This window comes from Pleurodeles waltl, chromosome 5 (genome assembly GCF_031143425.1).
Source record: "Pleurodeles waltl isolate 20211129_DDA chromosome 5, aPleWal1.hap1.20221129, whole genome shotgun sequence".
Lineage (NCBI taxonomy): Eukaryota > Metazoa > Chordata > Amphibia > Caudata > Salamandridae > Pleurodeles > Pleurodeles waltl.
Window position 1 is genome coordinate 918,049,072 of NC_090444.1, and position 26,902 is coordinate 918,075,973.

Here is a 26,902-nt window from a genome sequence, read left to right on the forward strand (position 1 = left end):
ACTTAATTTCTTTAAACCACATGCCCAAAAAAAAACCAATACTTACCTTCAGTAATAATATTTCTGATGTATGCATAACCTTTGCCTAGACTCTTCTCATTACAAATTATCATTCCAGGCTTAAAAATGGCCTAGAAAAGATGTGCCCTGGCAAAAGCTCTTCAACACTGACTAATGGCACTATGCGGCTCCAGACATGAATACAGTACTGGGCACGTGCCTCATATAATCCGGTGACATCAACTGGTATGCTGTTGTCACTAACTGTACATTCTCTGTATCTTGACGAGGCTGGCAGAGAGGAACCAAAAGAGCATCAACAGTGAAAAAAGCAGCATATAGCATGTTTGCGTACCATGGGATCTTATTATAAACAACATTGACTCTACAGAGGATGAAGGAGGGCAGTGAGGAATCTGGAGAACGATTATCTATCTAATAGAATAATAAGTTACTTATCTTTGATAATTCCTTTTCTGGTAGAGACTCTATCTAACCGCAGATTATCCATCTTGTAAATTTCCCTTGATGCCAGACTGGATCGACAACTTTCATAACAATTCCCTCACGTGTCAGCAAGCAGTTTTGATTGGCTCCACTTTGGGTCCAACCCACCATGGACATGACATACAGGCCAGTATATCTGCTCTGTCTCAGCATGTTAACATCAGTTTCCTTCTGATTTACGGCCACGTCGACTGATGGAAAGCCACTGAAATCAAAAAGTCTAAGCGTGCAGCTTTACACACTGTAAATGTCCATTCCACAGAACGAAGAGGAGAATGGGTTGGTGAGGAATCTGGTTAGATGGAGTCTCTACCAGAAAATACATTTCTGAGAGTAAGAAACTTGTTTAATTAACAAGTTACTTAACTTCGGTAAATCATTATCTGGGAGAGACTGGATCTAGCCACAGATTCCTTACTTTTAAATCTTCTCCAGGCACAAGCCTAAATCTGGACACTTTTTCCATAGTACATCTGTGCTTTGGGTGACTCCATTTTGACATCGTCCACTGGATGCGACGTCAGCGGAGTTTATATAACTCCCTCACCAAACTCAGTTTCTTCCATGACCACACGCAGAAACTGCTTATTGAAACAGTGTGCTTTGAACAGAAGACACCCTTGTGTCAAATAATCATCTAATTCTTAATTCTAGATGTTGATTTCCATAATGAAATCTTCGAAGACAAAAGTAGGAACTCAGTTCACAGAGTGGGAAGCATTGGTAACAAATCTGCGGCTGGATCCTGTCTCTACCAGATAATGCGTTACCAAAGGTAAGTAACTTGTTTACCTGACAGAGACATCTAGTCACAGATTCCTTACTTTAGAATCAGATACCAAAGCATAGTGACCCGGAGGAGGGACTGCGAACTTTGAAAAAAATCTCCAAGGATTACAAAAACTGGTCTCTAACAAGAGAAAAAAAAACGGATATTAATAATAATTTAGAAGAGTAAAAATATATTTTTACAAAATCAAAAACTGTAGAAGTAACCACAGGTAAATAAACCATAAAACTTGCGGGCATGGAAATAAGCTCATCCATGTTCGCATGTTAACTGTGTGTCGTAAGCAACATTGAAAGTCTTATGTCCAGAAGAAAACTGGTCTAGTACTGGAGGAATAGACTATGCACTTGTAAGAATCCCTATGAAGAAGAACATCCTCATTAGTAGAAGACCACAGTAATAACAGGTTAGAAAAAACATTAAGAACATGGGAATAAATTACTCATGATCGATACCATTAAAATGATGTTCCTAGAACAAATCCGGTCTAGAGTTATGCAAAAAGACTGGCATTCATAAGAATGTAGGTGAGCCCTAACACATTTCACGACTAAAGACTCCAGGGAGGAACCACTGATAAAGAATCAAACAATCAAAAACATGGAATAAAGAAAATTCATGTTAATATGATCAATCTGGGTTTAAGGCAAACTAACAAAATTTTATATTAGGCTATTTGCTTCCTTAACCGGATGTGAATCCATGCACGAAAACTCCGTCAATAGTGTGGAAAGGACCACAGGAATGTCATAATAAAGACAAAGAAAACATGGATGAGAAACACTACCCATAATGGTAGGAAGCATTACCAAATGAGGTAGTGAAGATAAATCTATTAGTTCTTATATGTAGACTGAAGAACAAGTTACTTACCTTCTGTAACAAATTATATGGTAGAGACATATTGTAGTTGCTATTAGCTGCGGATGACCTTGTTCATCTTAGTGCAACACAGGCTTGACAGAGCCGTGTGTGGCAATGAGACACCATAAAGCGGACACTGCGAGTGTCTGTCACTAAGATCTGTCAGTTGCAGTACCATCACTGCTTAAAGCCTGTAGTCTTGGTTGGTGACACTGTCCGCACACTTGATAATTTTAGAGAGAAAACTCTAAGTTATGGCGGGACTCAAGCTCTAGATTCGCTTCGGCAGGCATGAAAAGAATGGCACAGATATCAGCACACAAATGTGTCACAGATATGTTGGCCCTGATATCATGTCCAATAACTTAAGGTGGAGCAGCATGATGCCACCTGTCAACATATGAGGGAAATGCTGCCAAAGTTTCCAGATCCAGCCTGGCACCTGGGGAAATTTATAAGGTGAATAAACTGCGATTAGAAGTCTCTATCATAAAATTGATAGAGAAGGTAGCATTAGCTTTTGATGTACATCGTTTCCCAGTTTCCTCATCTTACAAATGACTCTCAAAAACAATACCTTCCAGAGAAAGGAGATGGACTAGTGTTAGTTACCCAAGGGATTCATGCATCACAGCTCGATCAAAGTACCCATTACTGCTTACCTGAGATGTGAGGCAGTACTGTTTGACAAAGAAAGGCAAAAATACCCTTGTAGACACCTGTCTGATGTCTGCAACTGAGACGCCTCTGGAGTCATAACTTAAATGGAAATGGCTCTTCTGAGGGTTTTCCTTGGCCAATATGTACCTAATCGTGATACTAGAAAACTGTTAAATGGGCCTACTGCGAGCGCCAGAAGATCGTAGACCCTACGTGTTGAAGTCATTGCCACCAACAGAAACAGCTTCCGGGTACCAAGATGAACCCTACAACTGTGCATTGCCCTTACCAGGGAAACCATCATTGAAGTCAATGCAAGATTCAGGTTCCACTGAGGAAAAAGAGTGGGAGGAAACAAGAAAGCAAACACTTAAGAAAATGATCCACAACAGGCAATTTAAATTGGGAAAGTTGATTAATAAGATACACATGAATGCAAATGCGGACACCAGATTGATACAATGGATCATAGTGGTGCTGTCTGACGATCAGAATATTGCTCCACGAGATGGCAAAGAGAAAAACTTTTATTTCAAGACTGATCCCAACTCCACAGCTCCAGCACATTTATGTTCCAATGTGCATCATAAGTCCTGCACCATCATGCAGGACAGGCAGGACTCCAGCCCAGGAAGGAGGGACTTGTAGCCTTATGGAGGCCTGAAAGAAAAAATGACCAGAATGTCGCAGAGGTCAGTCCAACAGTGCAGATCCGGGTTAACAGGTGTGCTGCAAAAGAATCATGTAACTCCCCTGATGCTGGAGCTATTAGTAGCTTCATGCACCACTGAAGTTCCCTCTCCTAGCATTTGGTAAGTGGCACAAACAGGGCACACAAGGCCATTAGGCTAAGCAGATGTAACACCCGCAGAACTGGGATGAGAGAGATATTTTGGAATCAACTCTTGAATGTGTACAATCCTCTGAAATGCTTTTACATAGGTTGTGTCCAGTATTTTCCCTTAGAAAGTCACTCCAAAGAACACAAGATGAGGCTTATGGGCATTGATGCTTAAGTACAAGTCGTGGAGAAGAAAAAGTAAACTAGAGGTGTTCTTTGATCAGCATGGTGGACTCTGATTTCACTGGCAAGACATCCAATCATAGAAATACATAGACTTCTGACTGTCATAGTGAAGCCATCATCAGCACTTTGTAAAGATGCTCGCATCAGTCATCCCTGACAGAACCGTGAACCTCTAGTAACATCTTTGGGCTGGAAGAATTGGAAAATGCAAATAGGTGTCCTGGGGTACCAACCAATACCCTGCATTAAGCGCCAGAAAGACTGGGTTTAGGGAAGCATCTTCTGCTTGCACTGCTGAAAAAACAAGTTCAGAAGGGAGATATCCAGAATGGGTCTCTAGCCTGTGACCTTCTACCATGGTCCTATCAACCAGCGGAAAATATGAATGGCCACTTTGCGAAACAGGGTAAGGATGTCTGCCACTACTATTTACGTCTATGCTGGACAGTATATCCTGGTGAAAAAAGTGTGATCTGGAGAGAGGGGAAGGTAAGGTAGGGTAGGGCATAGCCCTTGTGAATTAGTTGGATGACACATCGATCCATTGTGATTGTCTCCTAATTTGTGGAAAATGGGTAGATTTCCTACTCACCAAATGTAATGGAGATGTGATGGCTTTGGGATTGTGGAGGTTTGAGAGGGGGAGTGAGGAGGCAGAGGTTTTGAGGAAGCAGAGATGGCTGAGGATGGTCCAGGTTCGACCTGCTGCTGGTGAGGACGACCCCTATTTCTACCCTTGCAAACAAATGAGGGTATGTCCATCAAAAAGGCATGATCATCTTCCAACAAACTAGATGAACACATCTATTCATGAATGAATTAATGTTTGCGTTGGGGATGGGGATATAGAGCAATCAGATACTCAACGAGTGTCCCAGCACTAAGTCGAGCAGCATAACCCAGAATTAAACTTGGAAAGGAGAGTTCTCTGAACAGCGGAGGAAAAAAGCCAAGATTATAGCTTCCTGCCATAGGCTTCTTCCAAAGGGTGCTGGTTCCAGGCCTTAACATTTAAGAACGAAAATGACTCACCACCCTTCTTCATAGACTTAATGTAGGAAAGTAGCATCTTCCTGTCATAGTTGCCCCCACTGTTTGCCTGGTGTCAGGGTACTGTAGTACACTGGGATCCTGCTAACCCCAGTGACAGTGTTCTCTCCCCTAAATGTAGTTGTATGGTAAATTTTACCCCCCACAATTGGCATACTGGTGCATCCATGTAGGTCCAAAGTATATCGCACTTAGGTACCCAGGGCACGGGTACACCGGGGGACCCTCACGGGCTGCAACATGTATTGTGCCACACACGGGGGCCCATGCAAACTGTGACTACAGGCCTGCCATTTTAGCCTGTGTGAAATGGTGCATGCACCTTTCATTCCAGAAATAAGGTTTGCTTTATATCATGGTCACTGCATTCTGACCCTGTATGTCAACCCTAAGGTAGGCCCTTCAGCCCAAGGGCAGGGTGCCTATTTCTAAGTGTGAGGGCACCCCCGACAAATACCAGACTCCACTTCCTGGGCTTTGAAAGTGTGGTGAAGCCATCCCAAGGTTTGTAATGGACACTGGTCAACACGAGTTGTCCAACTACATAATGGCTTAAGTGAACATAGGCATGTTTGGTATCAAACATGTTGGAATCATGCAACTACACCAATTTCATTGCTAGTTGCATGATACCATTTGCTCTGGGGGCTTCCTTAGGGAGCCCCCAAAAATGGCCTGTACAACCTTGCAGGGTCTTCAAGCCAACCCGTGCTGCTGATGACCCCAAACACTGTTCTGCACTCCTGCTGCTGAGCCTGAGGCAGGGGAAGGCAGAGCAAAGGATTTCCTGTAAGATAAAGGTGTGACCATCTCTTCTTTAGAAATAGGTGTCTCTGGGTTGGGGTGGGGGTGCCTTTGAGAATCACCAGACTGCTTTGAAAAGCACATTTGGTTCCTTTCTTGCATATACCAGTTTGCACCAGTGCAGGAACGCCCGTTTCCCACTCTGGTGTGAAACCACACAAAGGACAGGGGAGTGACCATTCCCCTATCCAGCCCCTCCCCTAGGGAGGTGCACAGAGCCCTGCCAGGTGGCCACTTGATTCTGCCATGTTGGAAACAGGATTAGCAGAGTCCCCTGGAAGCATCTGACTGGTTAGTCCAGCTGGGTGACGTCCCTGATCTCCTCTGATAGGTAGGTCACTGCAGTAAGTGTCCAACCCCCTTCGTGGGTTACTTAAGGGCTCCCCCGAGGGTGGAACCCTAGATTCATCTGCAAGACTTCAGGAACCATCTGCAAGTCTCCTCTACAAGACACGTTTGTAACCTGGACACCGGAATGGCTGCCACTCTTCACTGGGACCAAAAGCAAGACTGTAACCAGTAGGAGGGCTCCTACTGCAACTTTGTTCCCAAGTTCTGCAAAGACTTCTACAACCCTGTGGCGATGGAAACTCCAGAGTCACTAGGACACTGCCTGCACTTAGGAAAGAGTCACTCCCGTGCATCTGCAGGCACCTCGATGACTGGCTTGTGGATCCTGCTGTCCCACAGACTCTCTGAGGCTCTACAACACAGGTGGTGGTTCTTTGGGTCTCCAGTGGTCTGACCTATTCTCCTTGCAACTGGTATGTCTGTGATTCCTCCCTGGAACTGCTTGTCTGGAACCCCTGTGTACTGTTTCTGTTTGTCACTGCCAGGGCTTGTTGGCTCTTTAGGTCGAAGACCTCCTATCTCCAAAAAGCCCTGGCCTCCAGCACTCTCCAGAGAACAACATCCTTTCTGCAACTCCTGCAACGTGGGCATCCTTCCTTGTTGTGTGTTTGAGGGCCCCCCTGTGCCTACTGTCAAAGGGTCCTGCTGAGGGCCTCCACTGTTTCCTGCTGGCTTTCTTGCATGTTGAGGGATGGCCCTGACCTACCTGCCTATGTTGGGTCACCTGGACCTTCCTGGTCCCCACAAATCCTACAAACTCTGTGCAATGTTTCCCTGCATTTGCCAAGACCTGTTGGTGGCCCCACTAACCCCTCTGCAATTTGAAGACCTGCGTGAGACATCTTGTGGACTACTCCTAGGATCTTCCTGCATCATCTGGACTCCACAGCTGCACTTGTTTGTCCACCGTCCTAAAGGAAAGCATCTCTAAAAAAGGGTAGGCATTGCTTTCCTGCACCGCCTGGGCATCTCGAGTCTGTCCAAGCATTCCTTAGATCCTCTTCTCAAAAAATCCACACCTGAGTTCCACCGACCTGGTCCACAAGTCACGACTGCAGCTGGACAACCGAGGTCCCCATTCACTTCAAAGTGAGGTTCTGACACAACTTCAACCCTATGCACCTGGGGCCCCTCGAGTAGGTACTGCACTGTTCTGGGTATCCACGGGTGGGGGCACTATCCAACCTCCCTTGACCCAACAGGTTTCCTTGGGGTCCTCTGGCAAGGGTCCTAAAAAGCAATAACTCCAACTGTGAAATCCCTATGTCAGCCTATGGACACTGACCCGAGATTACTACTCTGCACACGGGCGCCTGGGGAAATCCTACCTACTTACATTTGGGGTTTTAGTACTTCCCCAGTCCTAAGGGCCCTTGTGTGGTAGTGTGCGTTGGGAGTGATTTTTGCATTTTATTTTTTAATTATATGGTTTGCCTTGCCACCCAGCCCAATAGGGGCCCATGTTATTTAATGCCTTTACTTACCTGTTGCTAGGTGTATTTTTGCATGCCCATATCTCAGGGTAGGAGATATACCTAAGTTAGTACTAGAGTGTGTGTTACACTAAATATACCATATTTTTATAACACTGATGTGGTTCTTTCCTGTGTGTACATCACTGACTGATCTGTGGGGTATTTACAACCGCTTTACACCCGCCTGGATAAGGATTAGCTATCCTCCATAGCTACCCTTATTAGAGTGCTGGCTATCTGGAGCTGCCTACACCATCACTAAGGATTGCCTAGACTCAGTATAGGGTGGCTCAACTACAGGTGTACACATATACCGAGCCAGCCTCCTACACTTAACTTGAGACACCACCACAAGGGCTGCTGAAAGCAAAGATCTGTCAGGACAGTAAGGAAGAAATCTGTCTGCAAGATAGCCCGGACTGGCTTGAAACAGAGACCACAGACAGGAATCTAAAGAAGACACGCTGCTTAGTAGGCAGCCAATGAAGAGATCTTAAGAGGGTGTTGATGTCCTTCGGGGAAGTCTATAAACAAGGCGGGCAGCGGCATTTTACACCACCTGGAGTCAATGCAGCAAAGCCTCAGACATCCGCAGGTACAGCGCATTGGCGTAATCCAGCAAGGAAGTGACCAGCCCATGCACCATAGTCTTTCTACCGTGCATGAGAAGTAGGTAAATACATTTTTTGTGGGCCCTGAGTAACTCAAAGCTGGTGCCAACCACAGCCTGAAATATGAGTTAGTACAGAGAGATAATAGTCACATTTTACTCCCAGAGTTTTGGCTCCTTGAGATGGAGGAAGGGGACATGTCTTAAAGGAAGGCCAGGCCGCTTCCCACCAGGTGACTATGTGGGAGCCAAAAAGAATAATTTCTGTTTTGCCCACATTAAATTTCAACTGACTATCATGTATTCAAGCAAAGACTGCCTGCATGCAGTCCTTAAATGCCTTCTCTGCTAAAGGAGAGGACCCTCAAAAAGCAAAAAGTGCCGGACATTACCTGCATATGAAATAATTTTACATTTGAATGATTCCACCAGCACAGCTAAAAGGGTTACAAAGATAAAGAATTAAGAAGGGCTCAAAGATGAACCCTGAGACACCTCCTTTCTGACTGCTTTAACAGCAGAAGTAAAAGGCACCAACAAGAGTGCCTGTCCTCTCGCGTCAAGGAAAAATTTCACCTAGTCCAACACATGACTTTCCACTCCGAAACTGGAAAGTTGTTGCAAGAGAATCATACGTAGAACAGTATTAAATGCTGATGAAAGATCGAGTAAAATCAGCAATGCATATTTAACTTGATCCAGAAAACATATAATAAAATCAGAAATTTCTAAGAGCGCAGTCTCTGTGCTGTGGTGGGGAGAAACGGTGATTGACTGAGGTGAATCTGCTTCTCCTGCTCTAGGTATTCACACAGTTGGACATTCACCAGTTTATCTAGCATTCTGGAGAAAGCTGGGCCTATAGCTGCTGAAAATGTTAGGATCTAAAGAAGGCTTCTTAAGCCCAGGGACCACCTTAGCCAAGTTCCAGACAGGTGCACAATACCAGATGCCAATGAAAGATTAAAGAATTTGCTGATCACTGGATTAATCACCTCACCTGCTGCAGCTCACACTGAAGGAGGACAAGTGTCCAATGGAGATCCAGATTTAAAATTCATAATAGCTTCTGAATGCTTGAGGGAGATTGCCCTGAACTGGAAGAAATCGCTATCATTATCACCTCAGGGGTGAAGGTACTACCTTTAGCCGGGGAAGATTCATTTGGCTATTAGAGATCTTGGCCTCAAAGAAATCTGTCCGATTATTATAGAAGTCCTGTAAATGAACAATTTCCCTACTGCAGGCTTTGGAAGAGAGAAAGTATTTTACAACCTGGAAGGTAGCACAAGGGCTACCAGCTGCAGTACTAATTTTGTTCTCAAAATTGGAAATCTGAGCCATTTAATAGACGCATGACAGATCCTAAGAGCATTTTAAATCTGATTTTCTTTGCTGAAGAATAATCCTTGTGCTAGTTTCCTGCCCTCTTTTTGCATCCCTTCTTTCAGTGGCCAAGGTAGAGAAAACCACGGTCTGAAGCTTCTCTCTGCCTCGCCTACTTCTGCTGGCACAGAGCCAGAGCCTCAGCAGCCCTCCCCAATCAGCAAGTAACTGCCTCCACACTGGAGTCAACATCATTGGTTAGGGGAAGGACCGTCCTGGCTAGGAACTCTGCTCAATCTTTAACCTTAACTTTAACTTTATCCCATGCATGGAAGGGCGACCGAACTCCAGGAGTGAGTTGTTGGCCAATGTTATCAAACCTCCATCTGAGCAGAATTAAAAAGTGATCATACCAGAGTACTTCCTCCGAAGGGTTAACCATGACAGGACTATTCAAGAAAACCACATCTATTATATGGCTCACTAAGTGAATGTGAAATGTCACCAGCTTGGCCAGGTTTAGTGAGGCCATTGTGTCTACTAACGAAGCTATAAGTGTATCGCTGGGATGATCGAAATGGCGGATAAAATCCCTAAGTAGAGTGAAATTCAAGAAGTGCACTGTACGAACAGCCGGTGATAAATCAAGCGACTTAACAACATTTCCACAGTAGTCTGGGAGCAATAGATCAAAACACCAGTAAGAAACACTTGCAACAAGACCATGAGTCGGAACACCAAACTCTCAACTGCCAAGAGTTTGGGTAGCTCAAAGTGGAGCTCTGTAGTGAACGTTTAAAGACAATTCCAATTCCCCCACCCTTTATACACATTCTATCCAGATGTAACAGAGTAACCATCAGGAATCGTTAAAGTAATATCAGGGGCCGACGAGCTCTTAAGCCAGGCCTGGGCCATAAAGAGCACATGCAAATTAGCACTGCTCGGGAGGTCAAAGATGTTCAAAAATGTTTTTGTAGAGAACAGACATTGATCAGAATCATGGATATTACTCTCTCTTGACCCGGTCTCGCATTTAGCACCCTACTCAAATTAAGGCCTCCCACTGCTGGCTGCCCATCTAAGTTCTGAAAAGGAATAGTGGTGTGACAGTGAGAACAGGCAACATCGCCCAGTCAGTACCCTTCTTCCAGCTCCATTGGGCAACGCAGAGGCAGCCTAAGCGCTTCCAACTCCTGTGCTGAAAACCTAATGTAGTCTGGCCTAATCATGATCTTGCGGGCAGCAGGGCTGGCGCTTGATGCAGACAGGCGTAGATGAGTTTGCCTTTGGCACCCTCGTGGAGTGCCTGCTATGCAGTGGTCCCCTAAAAAGGATTATTCGTCAACTTACGCGGGCGACTAAAGTGAAGCCTTTCCCAAATTGGCATCACTAGTCCCCTCTGGCAAGGAAAAATTAGCGCGATGTGGACGAAAAACAGTGCCTCGCAAAATACAGTAGAGGCTACTAAGATACCCCTGCCCCAACACAGTACAAATTCAACTCCCAGATTCAACTATTAAGGGCGCTCCTAACACAGTTCAGAACAAAAACACCATAAAATTGATTAAAAAACAATAACATAGTGTGTATTAAAAATTAGGCATGTACTGCTAGATAATGGCATTGTGTGTTGGCAGTGCCCAAGGACTAGGCACCATTATCTGCATTGTCCAGGGTGTGTTTCAGGATCTGCTTTGAAGCGTCCAAGCCGTCACAGAACAAATCGGAAAATGCCTTCTTTAACAGTTCAGGTAGGCTTAAAACAGTCAGATTGGCCAATTCCCAAAAGGCATGGACGTTGCAGCCTTTTAAAATATGACATTAGCCATATGAATAGTTAAGACTATCAGAAATGAAAAACACTGGGATGCTTGCATCCATTCGTTTAGACTCCCTGTATGAAGCAACCACAGGGATGGCACTGGGGTCAGTTATAAGGACGAAGCATAATCAACCAAGCTTCTCTGGCAATGGTATGAGGACAAAAAGTTTAAGTCAACCGGAGAAGGCCTCTGGAGTGTGACAATATGGTTGTGACTGCTGGGCCCGACGGGGACTTCTAGGCAAAACAATAAAAGGTTTCAAATGCAGCTTATTAAATGGAAGCAAGGGCTTGGCAACTGAAGAGACTGATTTCAAAATCACAAGCAAAATATTAAGGCTCCTCACGAAGCAGTCAGTTGCAGTGTAGGAGGCTGGCTCAGTTTATGGTGTACACCCATGGTGTGGCACCCTACACCGAGTCCAGGCAACCCTTAGTGATAGTTTTTAGGTGCCCAGGTAGCAAAACCTCTCTAGGGGTAGCTGAGGCGAGCAGCTGAAGCTTATCCAGGAGGAATGTAAAGCACTTGCAATACTATAGAAAGGTACCCCTTAATCCAGAAATGCGGATTAAAAACATGATTAAAGCAAGAAACCATTTAGCATTACAAAAGGAGGTAATTTGTAAGAAAGAATTTGAATTACGTACCCCAAAGAACACCCGACTCCCATTTATTTATGGTTTACCCAAAATTCACAAGGATTCAAAAAAACCTCTTCTGCGACCAATTGTATCTATGATAGGCTCGGCTACTGAACCTCTGTCAAAATATGTGGACAATTTTTTTAAACCATTGGTCATAGAACTTCCCTCCCATGTTAGGGATACAGGTCAAATAATCTCGAAAATAGAGGGCATACAATTTAATCCTGACATTGAATTTCTGGTGACTATGGACTTAGAGGCCTTATATACAAACATTCCACAAGAACAAGCCTTGGAGTGTGTGAAGTACAAGTTACTTACCTTCGGTAACAAAATATCTGGTAGAGACATATTCTAGTTGCAGATTCCTTACCTTAGAAATTTCCCCCAGGCGTCAGACTGGATCCGGAGATTTTTTTCTTCGAGCAATACCCTTGCGCGTCGGCAGGTATTGTCAGTCGGCTCCGCAGGCATCGTAGGCGTCGTGCTCGCCATGATGATGTCGGGAGTAGTACATAGACGCCGCCCTCGCACAGTGGCGTCAGTTTCTTTAAATTTTAATGACTTTCCACGCCAGAGCGCAGAGCCGCCAAGAACACTGATATTGGTGCGCCAGAGTGTGATGCTATTAAATGTGTTTGACCAATGACTTTGTGTTTCACCACTGCGCATATTAGTTGCTCAATGTTCACCAGTAGCACATTATATGTTTTGTTCAGTTTAGCTGCCTATTGGCTTTGACATGGCATTAGCCATTACATTCTGTATTCAGTTTAGTTGCCTATTGGCTTTGACATGACATTAGACCTTACATTTGATATTTAGGTTAGCTGCCTATTGGCTTTAACGTGGGTTTAGACATTGCAGTTGAGACATTGCAGATGAGCTGTGTTTTTCCACTAGATGGACCAAGCTGTTTTCTTCACACCAGACCTTAGCTGATAAGAGCACGTAGATTTTGTGTTTACCTCGCAATCCAGTCTGAGAGCGAGGGAGCTCAGGAGAATTGGCCACTCTCCAAGTTTCTTCGGTTCTCACACTGAGTTTGCTTTTAAGGATGACTCTGGACTACGGTGAGGTAGATTGAATCTGCTTTGACTTCAGACAGGAGCTTGACGTCAGTTGCCTGTCTCCCGTTTGGGTAGAAAATCTCTTACTCACAGTTGACCAGAGTCATCAACTTGCAGACCCCAGAAAGATGAAGCTGAATATAGGCCCTACAGCCTTGCCCATACGGTGATGAATTTAGACTTTTATACTTTGCTTTGAAGTTATGCTATAATATAATCACATCTGTTTGCTGTGTACATTGCAACTGAGAAGTACTTTGATATATTTTGCTTTTATTGCTGCGACTACTTTTGAACGTGTGCTTCCAATCTACTAATTTTGTTTCTCAAGAACCTTGCAGTGGGGAATTAATAACAATAAAGGTCTTCTTTAAACTCAGAAGTGCATTCCAGAGAGGTTCTGTAAGCGCGGTTATGAGATAAGAGGGAAAGCAGAACACAGAGCGAAGGACCTAGAAGGGGGGAATCACTGTCCCTAGAAATCAGTTTGCAAGCTGGGAGGATGGGTGGGCGGTAAGGAATCTGCAACTAGAATATGTCTCTACCAGATATTTTGTTACCGAAGGTAAGTAACTTGCACATCTGATAGAGACTTCTAGTTGCAGATTCCTTACCTTAGAATAGATACACAAGCAATGCCATCCACGGTGGTGGGCTGTGAACTAAGATCATACTAGAAAGTCCTGCAGGACCGAACGACCAAAGTAGCCGTCCCGACAGACCTGACTGTCGAGGCAGAAATGCTTAGCAAACGTGTGCAGAGACGCCCACGTAGCTGCCTGACAGATATCCAGGACAGGAACTCCGCGTGCTAAAGCATTGGATGCAGCAGTGGCCCTGGTAGAATGAGCCTGCAAGCGGTCAGGAGGTTGCTTTTTTGCCAAAGCGTAGCACATTTTGATGCAAAGAAGCACCCATCGAGAGATGGTACGTTTCTGCACCGCCTTCCCTTTCTTCGCACCCACATAGCCAACAAAGAGTTGATCGTCCACCCGGAAGTCTTTAGTACGATTGAGATAGAACACCAACGCTCTTTTTGGGTCTAGACGGTGGAGTCTCTCCTCCTCATGGGAAGGATGTGGGGGTGCGTAGAAGGTAGGCAGAGCGATTGACTGGCCTACAAGGAACGGGGAAACCACCTTAGGAAGGAAGGAAGCCCTAGTGCGTAACACCACTTTGTCAGGGTGCACGGACAAGTATGGAGGCTTTGAAGAAAGGGCCTAAAGCTCACTCACCCTGCGAGCAGAGGCGATGGCGATGAGAAAGACAGTTTTGAATGTGAGGAGCCGTAAGGGACAATTATGCATTGGCTCAAAGGGGGTACACATCAAGTAAGTAAGTACAAGATAAAGATCCCACTGAGGCATGATGAAGGAAGTGGGAGGAAATAAGTGGGTGAGCCCCTTTAAGAACCTACTCACAAGAGGAGATTTAAAGAGTGAGGGCTGATCAGGATGACTAAGAAAGGCGGAAATGGCAGACAGATACCCCTTGAGGGTGCCCAATGCACAGCCATGCTGTGCTAAGGAAAGAATGAATAGAAGAACCTCTGAAAGAGGGGCAGATAGGGGGTCAACAGATTTGTTGGTGCACCATGCCACAAATGTATTCCAACGGCAGGCGTATACAGTTTTAGATGACGCCTGGCTGCCAAAATAACATTGCAGACTTTGGGTGGAAGGGCAAATGCCGTCAACTGTTGCCGCTCAATTACCACACATGAAGGCCGAGGTTGGACAGGTTCGGGTGGAGGACCGCCCCCTGCTGCTGCGACAGAAGATCCGTCCGAAGAGGCAGTCTGAGTGGAGGATCGATAGACATGCTCAATAGCTCTGGACACCACACTCTTCGAGCCCAGTCCGGAGCCACCAAGATAACTTGGGCCCGGTCGCTCTTGATCTTCTTGAGAACTCTGGGCAGAAGAGGGAAAGGCGGGAAGGCGTAAAGGAGGCTGGAGTTCCACTCGAGACTAAAAGTGTCTCCGAGCGAGTGCCGCCTTGGAAACTCCAATGCGCAAAATAGCTGACATCGCGTTCTCTGCGGAGGTGAACAGATCTAACCAAGGCTCTACCTTGCGCCACCTCCGGATGGAGACGCCATTCGTGATCAACAGTGCGTCGGCGGCTGAGTTAGTCTGCTCTGGCGTTGAGACTGCCTGCCAGATGTTGAACCATCAGGGTAATTCCCTGATGTTCCAGCCATTTCCAGAGGCGTAAGGCCTCCTGACAAAGGGTCCAGGACCCTACCCTGCCTTGTTTGTTGGAGTACCACATGGCGTATCTCTGCCATAGACCAGAGTCGTCTGAGGCCGCCCAAACCCAGAAGCAACGCATCTGTCACTATAGAGAGATATGGGTGGGGAAGGGAGCGTCTGAGACAGAGTCAGGTGTGACTTTGGCACGTTGATAGTGAACCCCAGCTGGTGCAGGAGGTTCGCCGTAGTCTGGAGGTGTGAGACCACTGTCTGGGGCGAAGGCGCCTTCAACAGCCAGTCGTCTAGGTAGGGGAAGACTGAGACCCCTAACCTGCGCAGATGAGCTGCAACCACTGCCATCACTTTCGTCAACACCCGAGGGGCACTGGTAAGGCCGAAAGGGAGCACAGTAAATTGAAAGTGCTCATGACCTACCACGAAACCAGTTGTGGATTCCTCACCTTTTGAGCAAGTACCATACATGTACCTCCCAAATGTGAAGGAGCTGTAGTTGGACTCAGAGCAAAAGGTCCTGCAGAACCGAGTAGGTGAAGTGACCTTCCTGTTGCAAATGACCGGAGTCCAGGACTTCTGATCCCCAATCCCCAATGGTGGTGGAAGGTGTTTTTGAGTGGACTGCCCGAGAATCAGACTGAATCTGGAAACTTTTCAGCAGAACCTCTGCATGTCAGCAGTTGGCGACATGTAGCTTCCCAGTGCTGCTGTTCCACTCCAAAAATCATGTGCAGAGCCTACATAGGCTCCAGTCCCACGTGTTGACATCAGTTGCATTCAAGACTGCCAGGTGACGAATAACCTTGTGCACGCTGTCGGGTGGCGTCGTTTGGATCTGCGTGGCATGGTCAGAGTAGTCTGTGATGTTATGGTAGCCTATAAAGGCACCACCCAGGTGAGCGTACGTCAGTACGTTTCCACAAACTTCCACGCCAGATGCGCAGAGCCATGGAAGGAACAAACCGTTTTGTGTGTGCAAAAATATTAGGGCTCTGAAAAGGACAATCCTTAACCATAGTAAATGAGTCTGCAGAGTGGGGAGGCATGGGTGGGTGTAAGGAATCTTCAGCTAGATAGAGTCTCTACCAGATAATGCATTACCAGAGGTAAGTAACTTGTTCATCTGACAAAGACTTCTCGCTGCAGATTCCTTACCTTTAGAATAAATACCTGTAGGAAAGTATCCACTTTCTTGGCATGGTTACCCCCATTTTCTGACTGTTATCAGTGTGTCTGACTTTGTCTCCTGGGATCCTGCTAACCAGGACCCCAGTAGTTTGGCTCTCTCCTCTAAACTGTACCTTTTTTTCCCACAATTGGCATACTGGTACTCCCCATGTGAGTCCCTAGTATACGTTACCTAGGCACCCAGTGCATTGGGAGTCCAGGGGATCCCTATGCGCTGCAGCAGTTATTCTGCCACCCAAAGGGAGCCCATGCAAAGGGTTCTGCAGGCCTGCCATTGCAGTCTGTGTGAAACAGGTGTATGCACCTGTTTTCACTACAGGTCCTGCACAAGGTCACTGTAAGTCATCCCTATGGTAGCCCTCTCAGCCCAGAAGGCAGGGTGCAGGTGCCTGTGTGTGAGGGAACCCCTGCACTAGCAGAGGTGCCCTAACAAACTCCAAATCCATTTTACTGGACTTTGTGAGTGCAGGGAAACTATTTTATGCATGTACTGGACATAGGTCACTACCTATGTCCAGCTACACAATGGTAACTCTGAACCTGGGCGTGTTTGGTATCAAACATGTCAGAATCATATCCCACCACTGTTGCAAGGATTGCAAGTATGATCTCATGCACTCTGGGGGCTCCTTAGAGGACACCCAGCTTTGCTACCACCAGTCTTACAGGGTTTTCTGGCCAGCCCAGCTGCTGCCACCCCTCAGTCAGGTTTCTGCCCTCCTGCTGCTTGATCTGATCAAGCCCAGGAAAGCAGAACAAAGAATTTCCTTCTGGAGAGGAAAGTAACACTCTCTCTCTTTGGAAATAGGTGTGACTGGCTTGGGAGGGGTAGCCTCCCCAAGCCACTGGTTTGCTTTGAAGGACACATTTGGTGCCCTCCGTGCAAAAACCTGTCCACACCGGTCAGGGACCCCCAGACTCTCCTCTAGCGTGAAACTGGACACTGGAAAAGGGAGTGACCACTCCCCTGTCCATCACCACCCCAGGGGTGGTGCTCAGAGCTCCTCCAGAGGATTCCTGGGTTCTGCCCATCTTCTTTCCAAAGTTGCCAGGGAACTCTGGGAGCAGCTGAGTGGCCAGGCAGATGACATCAGAGCTCCCTCTTGATAGGTGCTTACCTGGTTAGGAGACCAATCCTCCTTTCAGGGTTATTTAGGGTTTTTCTCTTGGGTGGGTCCTCAGATTCGGCTTGAAAGATTCCAACAGGACTCCTCTGCAACCTCTGCTTTGAGTTCTGGCCTCTGGAACTGTGACTGGAACCTCCAGGACCAAACAAGCTGCCTCCAAGAAGAAAGGACTTCTGCAATATGGTTTCCAGGGTTCCTGCTAGCTTTGCAACATTTTCCTCACTGTGCATCCTCAGACGACTGCAACTCTTCAGCCTGTACAAGAAGAAGAAGCAATCTCCCTTGGAGTGAAGGTGTCACTTGCCTGCAAACGCAGGCACCTACAGCAAGAAACAACCAGCTGCGTGGATCTTCCCTCATCTTGGGCTGCGTGGATCCTGCATCACAGGTGGTGGTCTGGAGTAGTCCTCTTGGTCCTCTGTAGTGCTTTCCTCTTATCTAGTTTCTAAGCACTAACATAACACAACAGAGATGCACTTCTGAGGTCAAAGAAGACTTTTATTGTTGTTAATTCTTCCCCAACCACAATATTTATGAATGACGAATTAGTAGCTTTCAAGTCCGCGTTAATCAAACAAAATATATCAGTTTGCAATATACACAGCAGGTTATATTTATAAGATATTGAATGCAAAGCAAAACAAATACTTCACCGTGTGGGAACTATCTACAGCTTCATCTTTCTAAGGTCTGCAAGCTGATGACCCCTGTCAGCCGCGAGAAAGAGATTCATCTACCCACACGGGATTGCTGGCAGCTCGCGCCAAGCTCCAGCACGAGGTCCGGCAGATTCTAATCTGACCCTCTGCAGCCTGTTACATTCGTTACAAAGGTGTGCCCCCTCCTCTCAGACCTGGGAAACTGAGCAAGCCTTTTGGAGACTGGCCAGGTCTCCAAGACTACTCCTGTTCCCAAACTCAAGCGAAGAAAAAACAACACCCATGTACTCTCTCTTATCATGTCTAGTCTACTGTGAGAAAAACATCTTGGTTCTCTGGTGCAAAAACACAGCTTGGAAAAATACAGCTTGGATTCTCAACTGCAATGTCTAACTACACGTTAAAGGCAATGGGCAGCTAACCTAAATATCAAATGCCATGTCAAAGCCAATAGGCAGCTGAGCTGAATACAAAATGCAATGTATAATATCATGTCAAAGCCCATAGGCAGTTAAGCTGAATACAAAATGCAATATATAATATCATGTCAAAGCCAATAGGCAGAATATCTAATAGCATGTCAAAGTCAATAGGCAGCTAAATTGAGTACATCATGTCAAAGCCAATAGGAATGCAATGTCAAAGCCAATAGGCGGCTAGACTGGATACAGCATGTCAAAGCCAATAGGCAGAATACAGAATGTAATGGCTAATGCAATGTCAAAGCCCATAGGCGGCTCAACTGAATACAGAAAGTAATGGCTAATGCCATGTCAAAGCCAATAGGCGGCTAAACTGAACAAAACATACCATGTGCTACTGGTGAACATTGAGCAACTAATATGCGCAGTGGTGAAACACAAAGTCATTGGTCAAAACAAACTTTATCAAATGGCAGTACATCCTCTCTGTCAGCTGTCCAACTTTGGTGGGGGTAAGCCTTTGCCTTCCCACGCAGGTGAGTACCACAGTGCACCACATCTCTTGCAGCTGCCAAGGCTTGTTTGCATCTCCTCCAAGGGATCTTTAGGCGACGTGTAGCTCCAAGTCCCAGCATTCCATCCTGCAAAGCACAGCCTCCTGTGTGGTTCTCCAGCAGCATCGGATCCTCTTTTGTAGTGCTGCATAGGCTTCTTCCATGACTCCTGTGTCCCGTGCTGTGGGACTCCTGTAGGTGCTGCCTCTGCTCCTGTGGACCCTCTGCGACGTGGAGGGTCCTCTGTGGTCCTCCTCTTCCTGGGTTGAGTCCTCCTGGGCCTTGCTGGTCCCGGCAGCACCGCTTTCCACTAATCATGAGTTTGCCAAGGATTGCTGGTGGAATTCCTGCACAGACACACATTTGAAATCTTCCTTCGAGCGTGGGACATCATCTGCATCCATCAGAAAATCTTCTCCGGCTCCAGTGCTGACCTGTTCTTCATCACCATCGACCAACTCCTGCAATACAGCTGGGTGGGTAGTAGCTCCTACTCCTCCTGGACTCCACTCTGAGTCTTGGACTAGGTCTCCCCTCTCCACAGGTCTTCTTTCCTCAGGAATCCACCACTGGTTTTCTTGCAGTCTTGTCTGTGTGTCTTCTTTTTCTTCTTTTCCTCCTTTTGGGTGGTTTGGGGAAAATCCAGTGATTTACTCCTGCATTCCTGGTTGCTGGGGGGTACTAATCTTTGTGGTTTTCTGGTACACCCAGCTCCCCCCTACACAATTTACTTACCTAGGTTGGACTCCTGTGTTCACATTCCATGTTTTTTGGTACATGGTTTGTGCTCCCCCTAGGGTTAATATTGGTTATTGCTATTTGCACTGTTTTCTATCCTTTTCTATACAGGCTTCTGATTACTAGTGTCTATATATAGTGTATTACGTACCTCCTAATGGTTTATTACCCTTCTAGTTTTTTGTGATGATTTGTCCCAACAATAAGGTACCTTTTTGTTTGTACAACTGAGTCTTTTCTTTCATGTGTGTAAGTGCTCTGTGACTACACTGGTATTGCATGAGCTTTGCATGTCTCCTAGATAAGCCTTGGCTGCTCGTCCACAGTTACATCTACAGAGCCTGGCTTCTAGACACTGCCTACACTTCACTAAGAGGTAATACTTGGACCTGATATAAGGTGTAAGTACCTTAGGTACCCACCATGCACCAGGCCAGCTTCCTACCTTGGTGGTGCAGCGGTGGGACAAGCACTTACAATTGCCTTACCATTCTGTCACTTGGTACTTTCCACAGGAAAGACCACTTACTAGCTAGGGATCTACACATATACCAAGTGTCAGGACATAGTCTCTAGGGTTTGGGTAAGAGAGGGGGGTATAGGCATCCTTTGCTCCAAACTTCTGAAAGAGAGACTAGAAGTTAGGGAGGTTAGCCACACCCTACACCATTGTAACATGGCCTCAGTACCAAGCACATCTCAGCTCACTATGAGGACCACACCATTCAGGTACTAAGGGAAGTGCGTAAGAGTAGAAAACTGAAGACAGGGAGGGACCCTAATAAGAGTTTGCTCCTAGGACTTCTCCTCCAGAATGACCAGGATCGAGCTGGTAGCCAGGAGGAGAGGGAGGAGGATGTAGACCCTAACCCCCCAGTGTTAGAGAGGATCTGGAGGGTGAGGAGGATCCCTCAGAGGATCACCGAGTCCCTAGTAAACTCCAGAGTGTAGCTAGGAGCACTACAGGTAGTGCCAAAGGTGGCCATGTTAGTAGGCCCCCCTTGGTACCCAGAGGGCTAGTTCAGAGCATTAGTAAGCCTAGGGACAAATCCCCATCCTGCCACTCTCATGTCACCTCAGTATCTGAGGGTACAGACTGCTTAACTCCAGCAGAAGGATATCTAGATAGGGAGCTCAGGAAACTGAGGCTGGACGAGGGCAATCTGAGGCTGCAACAGCAACAGCTAGCCTGAGATAGGGAGACCTTGGCAGTAGAGAGAGAGAGGCAGTGATTGGGGTTAGCACCCCATGGTGGCAGCAGCTTTGGTTTCAGGGAACCTAGGTTCAGGGAGGACTCTTGATTCTAGAAATCTTAGCAAGGTTGCGCCCCCCCCCCCCCCCTCACCTTACAGGGTGGGGGATGACATTCACAAGTGTTTCTCTGCTCTGGAAAGGGCCTGTAAAGTTCAGAAGGTCCCTCAGAGACAGTGGGCTGCCATTCTTTGCCTCTCCTTCTCTGTCGGGGAAAGATAGGCTTCCTACTGTCAGACAGAAAGGATGCTGACAGTTACACAATTTTAAAGTCTGCTGTTTTGGATGGGTTTGGTCTTACCACTGAACAGTACAGAATGAAGTTCAGGGAGGGTGGGAAAGAGTCCTCACAGGATTGGGTTGATTTTGTGGACTGCTCCGTGAAGGCCTTGGAAGGCTAGTTACATGGTAGCAAAGTCAGTGACTATGAGGGCTTACACAATCTTATTCTGAGAGAGCATATACTGAATAACTGTGTTCCCGATTTGTTGCACCACTACTTTGTAGACTCAGATCTTACCTCTCCCAAAGAATTGGGGCAGACAAATGGGTCAGAACAAGGGTAAGCAGAAAAGCTCACACAGGGGGTGACAAAGACAAGATAAAGGAAGCAGGTAAGACTCAGGACAAGGGTGGAGACAAAAACAAACCAAAATAGTCTTCATCAGGTCCACAAAATTCCTCTGGGGGTGGGTCCAAAACCTCTTCCTCTTCCCATAACAAAACGCCTTGGTGCTATGTCTGTAGGAACAAGGGCCATAGGCCAGGACACAACTCCTGCAATAAGAAAAGCACCAAGCTGCAAACCACTACTACAACTCCCACCTCTACCACTACTGCCCCTTATAACAGTAGTGGTGGGTCAGGCAGCAATAGCCATTCCAAGGGTGTAGTTGGGCTCACTTTAGGAAGTGCGGTGGGGGCTTGGTTAGTTAGGGAGACTACTGAGGCTGTTTTAGTCTCAGATGGGGGTACTGATTTTTCCACCCTTGCTGCCTGTCTCCTTAACATGGGTAAGTACAGGCAGCTGCCCTTGATGAATGGTGTTGAGGCAGAGGCCTACAGGGACACAGGTGCCAGTGTCACTATGGTGACAGAAAAACTGGTGGCCCCTGAGCAACAACTACTTGGTCATTAGTACAAAGTCACTGACCCCCACAACAACAAGGTAGCCACCCCGTGGCAGTTGTTGATTTCGAGGGGGTGAGGGGTTTACTGGCCCAAAGACGGTTGTAGTGTCCACAGATCTACCTGTAGAGTGTCTCTTGGGGAATGACTTGGAGACCTCAGCTTGGGCTGAAGTGGAGTTGGAGGCCCATGCAGCAATGCTGGGCATCCCAGGGCATTTTTGTGCTTTGACCAGGGCTCAGGCCAAAAAGAAAAAGGACTCTTGGAGGGTAGAAAGGGTGAAACATTGCACCTCACCCTCCAGTGAGGATTCCCCCTTTGAGGAGGAGGAATCCACGCCCTTGGTAGAACCTATACCTGAAGAGTTGAAAGCTGACACAGCTGAACTTGAAGGTGCAGGGGGGCCTGCCAGGGAAAAGTTCAGTAGGGACCAGCAAACCTGTCCCACACTGAAAGGGTTACGACAGCAAGCTGTCCTTCAGGAAGCAGGGGGTGTCAGTGGCACCCATAAGGTGTATTGGAAAGACAACCTCTTATACACAAAACCAAGGGAACCCAAGCCTGGTGCCACCAGGAGGTTGGTAGTACCTCTGCCGAACAGGCAAAGTGCCTGTCTCTGCGGACCTGACTGTCCAGGCAATCATATTTGGTAAACGTGTACAGAGAAGCCCACATTGTAGCCTGACAGATGTCCAGGACTGGTACAACTCCTGCTAACGCAGGGGTAACAGCTTTGTCCCTGGTGGAATGAGCTCTCAAGCCCTCAGAAGGCTGCTTTTTGGCCAGAGCGTAGCAGATTTGTATGCAGAGAACAACCCAGCGTGAAATGGTTTGTTTCTGCACTGACCGACTTTTCTTTGCTTCCACATACCCCACAAAAAATTGGTCATCCACCCAGAGCTCTTTTGTCTGGTCAAGGTAGAATGACAACAGTCTTTTTGGGCCCTATCAGTGGAGTCACTCCTCTTCCTTAAAGGGATGTGGGGAAGCAAAGAAGGTGGGCAGGGTGATGTTCTGACCCAGGTGACATGGGTCACCACATTAGGGAGAAAAGAGGCACAAGTACAAAGCAATACTCTGTCCGAAAACATGGCGAGATATGGAGGTTTAGATTAAAGAGCCTGCATCTCACTCACCCTTCTGGCAGATGTTATTGCCACTAAGAACAGCCAGAGGGGACAATTATGTAAAGGCTCAGAGGGAGCACACGAGAAAAGTCCCACTGAGGCATGACAAAGGGAATAGGATGAAACATATGTATAAGTCCCTTAAAGAATCTGTAGGAGCTGGCCTGGTGGTGGACACCTACGGTGTTTGCACTTTATACCCGGTACAGGCAACCCCTATTAGTTAGTGAAACAGTGTCTAGGAAGCCAGGGCTCTCTAGTGGTAGCTGTGCTGAGCAGTCAAGACTTCTCTAGGAGTGTAAATCACTTCCAATGCCCACAGCAGTCACACAGCAAATTATCTCACATAAAAGGAACCACACAATGTTACAAAAATAAAGGTACACTATTACAGTAGCACTGAACTAGATCACTTATAGGCAGTCCGCCAAATGGAGTTAAGTACACACTATATATACACACAGTAAGTATTAGTAATTAGCATGGGAAAAGAACAAGCATTGGCAAGAAATAGTAGAAAATAGCTAGGGCCGTATATGGGGGTAAAATCATATACTAAAATAATGGAATGCAAAGTGAAGAGCCCCACCCAAGGATGTGTAGTAGTTAGAAGGGAGCTAGGAGAACTTGGGACCCCCAAAGGTGAGTACCTAGTTGACCCCCCGTGATCAGGAGAGCAGAGGTAAGTTACCTGGTCTTCCCAGAGACTAACAAGGGGACTTGGAAAAGGAAGACTGCAAGACCAGCACCATTCCAGGGGAACCTAACAGTGGATTCCAGAAGAAGAGGACCTGCAAAAGAACGGGACAGAGTCCAATCCACACAGGAGAGTCTAGGTGGGGCAGGAGCCACTACCCACCCTTCTGGGGACGAAGATCAGGGTAGTGACAATGGAAGTTGAAGATCAGCTGTGGAGCCCAAGAGCTGCAGAGAGCTCCTTGGAGCCAGGCACAAGATGTCCCACTCCGGTCATCAGGTTGCAGATGGTCAGTGGTCAGGAGGACCACAAACAAGCTTTGGCAAATGCAAATCTAGGCAGAAAAGAAGAGGCCCAGCAAGGTCCAGGGGACTCGACCCTTGGTGGGGAGTCCGGGCTGACCCTCAGCAGTTGGGAGAGCCAGCAGAAGCAGTCACAGCCCCCACAGGCAACTCACTGGCAGCAGGCACAGTAAGTTGCGGTGAGGCCAAATCAGCACAGCTGGAGAGGAATCGCATGTCGCTGGAGCAGCACAGGAGTAACTGTCCTTGCAAGGATGAAGTGCTGGAGGCTAGGGCTACTTGGAGCCCGAAGATCCCTTGGAGCAGGAGTCAACAAGCCTTGGTTGCTGCAAGAGTCTGGGTGCACATGGGTACTGTCCTGCAAGGAGAGGCAAGGCTCACCGTCTTCCAAGTTGGACAGAGGGCAGAGAGGACCAAGAGGACAGCCGCTTGTTTTGGAGGATCCATGCAGTTCGAGTGGAGAGCAGATCCTAACAGCCGGACATCGTTGCCTTAGGTGACTGCAGATGCAGGAGAGTGATTCCTTCACGCCAAGGGAGATTTCCTCTTGCTTCTTTAGTGCAGCTGAAGTCTTGCTGACCCTAGAGGATGCACAGCCATGGAAATGTTGCAATTGATGGAATGGGCCAGGGAAACAATGTTACAAGGCAAAGTCATCTCTGGAGTTGCAGGCTTGTTTGGTTCCTGTGAAGTCCAGCAGCGACTCCGGTGGCCAGGAGCAGAAGAGGGCAATGCGGAGAAGTCCTGGTGGAGTCTTGCATGCCGAATCTGGGGACCCAACCGCAAGAGATTCCCTAAATAGCCCCAACAGGGGGCTTGGTCAGCAGAGTGACCACCTATCAGAGGGGTGTCACTGATGTCAGTCACCTGTCCTGACCAACTAGATGGTCCCAGGGGCCTCAGTACAACTTGTTTCCAAGATGGCAGAATCAATCAAGTGACCACCTGGAGGAGTTCTGGGCACTACCCCAGGGGTGGTGATGGACAGGGTAGTGGTCACTCCCCTTTCCTTTTATGTCCATACCCATCCCCACCAACAAGCTCCCCATTCTTTTTGTGGTCGAGGACGCGGGTCCTATGGACCACATGGGACAGGTAGCCAGAGGTCGGGCCAGTCCAAAGAGGGAGACCTAAAATAGCCCTGGAAGGGGAATTGGTCACCTACCAAGGTGCCCACCTATCATAAGGGGGCAGTGATGTCACCTGACTGACCCGGCCACTCAGATGCTCCCAGGGGACCCTGCACATCTTGGATTCAAGATGGAAGAATCAAGTGGCCACCTGGAGGAGCTCTGGGCACCACCACAGGGGTGGTGATGGACAGGAGAGTGGTCCCTGGACTGATGCAAACCGAATTATGCAAGGAGGGCACCAAATGCACCCTTCAACGCAAGACAGTGGCGTGGGAAGGATACTCCTCTCTAGACTTATAATATCTATTTCCAAGGAAGAGGGTGTTACATACCCTCTCCCACAGGAAATCCTTTGTTCTGCCTTCCCCTGCTTGAGCTGGTCAAGAAGCAGGTCGGCAGAAACCTGTCTGAGGGGCTGCAGCAGCACTGGCTGACAGCAAACCCTTAAAGACTGGTAGGAGCAATGCTGGGGTGTCCCCTAAGGAGTCCCCAAAATGCATGGAATCATGCCACAAATACTGGCATTAGTATTAGGTAGGATTCCACCATGTTTGATACAAGTCGCCAGTACATGGGTAAAATGCCTTCCCAGCACTTACTAAGTCCTGTGCATTGGAACTGGAGTTCGTAGGGGCAACCTCTGCTCACACATGGGTGCCATCACACACAGGAACCTGCACCCTGACCTCTGGCTAGGAGGGCCTACCATAGGGTGACTTGCAGTGACCAGCAGTGAAAGGGTGAATGTAACTTTTCACGCAGGCTGCAATGGCAGGCCTGCAGACACAATTTGCATGGGCTCCCATGGTGGCGTAATACATGCTGCAGCCCATGGGGGACCCATGGTGTACCAATGCCCTGAGTACTAAAGTACACCAATATGCCAATTGTGGGGTGTAAAGGGTACCAAAGCATCCAAATTTAGAGGACAGAGCACAATCACTGAGGTCTGGTTAGCAGGATGTAAGTGAAAACAGTCTAAACACACTGAAAATCAGACAAAAAGTGGGAGGTAGCCATGCCAAAAAGAGTGACTTTCCTACAGAATCTATTTACAATAGGAGATTTGAATAAAGAAGGCTGATCGGGCAGTCGAAGAAAAGCTGATTAGGCAGAAAGATATCCCTTAATTGTGCCCAATGCAAGGCCCTGCTGAGCAAGGGACAAAATAAAGAGAAGAATATCAGAGAGAGTAGCAGAAAGAGGATCAATATATCTTTCTGTACAATAATATACAAACGGTTTCAAACGAAAAGCGTATACTGGCTTGGTGGACGGACGCCTGGTTGCCAGAATAACTTTACAGACTTTGGGTGGAAGGTTGAAGGCTGTCAACTGTTGCCGCTCAATCTCCACACATGAA

The 26,902-nt window shown here is 47.1% G+C and overlaps 1 protein-coding gene across 5 annotated transcripts in view; it reads right to left on the reverse strand.

Annotated features, from left to right (window-relative positions):
* Window positions 1–26,902, reverse strand: part of MAP4K3 (mitogen-activated protein kinase kinase kinase kinase 3) — a 960,603-nt gene that overhangs the window by 9,329 nt on the left and 924,372 nt on the right. The gene's annotated exons all lie outside the window — the stretch shown is intronic.